Source organism: Parus major, chromosome 28, assembly GCF_001522545.3.
Source record: "Parus major isolate Abel chromosome 28, Parus_major1.1, whole genome shotgun sequence".
NCBI lineage: Eukaryota > Metazoa > Chordata > Aves > Passeriformes > Paridae > Parus > Parus major.
The window spans coordinates 1,931,634-1,932,970 of NC_031797.1; the positions used below are offsets into that span (position 1 = coordinate 1,931,634).

At 49.4% G+C, this 1,337-nt stretch overlaps 1 protein-coding gene across 2 annotated transcripts in view; it reads right to left on the reverse strand.

The window, feature by feature from the left end:
- Positions 1 to 1,337, reverse strand: part of LOC107215340 (tyrosine-protein kinase ZAP-70) — a 34,658-nt gene that overhangs the window by 12,603 nt on the left and 20,718 nt on the right. The gene's annotated exons all lie outside the window — the stretch shown is intronic.

Genomic DNA, 1,337 nt, shown 5'->3' on the forward strand with positions numbered 1-1,337 from the left:
GGGAATGGGCCCGGCCCCAAGGCTGCCAGAGCTCCAGGAGCGTTTGGACAGCGCTCTCAGGGATGCTCAGGGTGGGCTTGTTGGGGGGTCTGGGCAGGGCCAGGGGCTGCACTGATCATCCCTGAGGGATCCAGCTCAGGATGTTCCATCACTCCATGATTTTCTTTAGAGCACAACCTTCCTGGTGCCCCTGCCCTCCTGGCTGCTCAGCACCCACAGACATCAGGACTTGGCAAGCTCGGTGCAGTCTGGAAATCACGGGGGTCTGTCACAGACCCTTTTCCTTTTCCCGGGTGTTCAGCTGTTACTGTCCCTCTGCCAGGAGGTGGCGATGTCCTTTGTGTTATCTGCAGGTGGCCACAGATCTGCTCTGGTGGAAACCCTACAGAATTCCCTGTTCTGGGAGAAAATTCTGCTACAAAATGCCTCATTTTAGCACAGAACACCTCATTCAGCTGTAGAAACCCTACAGAACACCTCGTTCACCCTATGAAATACCTCATTCTGTCAAACACATTTGGTGTAAATATTCCACATTTAGAGAGCTTCTGTGGAAAGGAGACTGCCTGAGCCATATTTCTCTGGGGACTTAAAAGAAAATATAGAACCCCAGAATTATTTAGGTTGGAAAAGACCTTCAAGGTCATCGAGGCCAAGCTGTGCCCCATCCCCACCTTGTCCCCAGCCCAGAGCACCGAGTGCCACATCCAGGCCTTCCTTGGACACCTCCATGGGTGAGGGCTCCAAACCTCCCTGGGCAGCCCCTTCCAAGAAAACAACAAAATGACCCCTGGAAGTGTCTGAGGAGCCAAGGTGGCAGCAGGCAGAAGGAAATGAAGCCAGTGGCTGTGAGTGAGACCAATTAGTTTTGAATTATATTGTAGATATTCCAGTCTGCAATAAAATGTAGGAACCTGTTTGTGGCTATTTTTAAATTTAAATAACACACAGAGCTGATCCAGCACCCCCTGCCATGGTCTCATGGGTAAAATCTTCACTGGCAAAAAAAAAACCTCCACAGAGGCAAAAATTTAACTCTGAAGAGTGAAAAAGTCCAGAGCAGAAGTCTAAGTCTGGTTTAATTTCATCTTCAGCACAACGTTTGGAGGCACAGGCACCTCACATATGGAGAGATATTCCCAGAAATCACTGAATATTCTGAGTTGGAAGGGTCCCACAAGGATCATCAAGTCCAATTATTAATTTAATGGGCCCATGTGGGGATGAAACCCAAAACCTTGGCTTTATTAACACCACACTCTGACCAACAGAGCCAATCCCAGGGACACCTCCAGGACATAGGGGTCATGTCTTTATGTGCCTCTGGAGCTCCATGG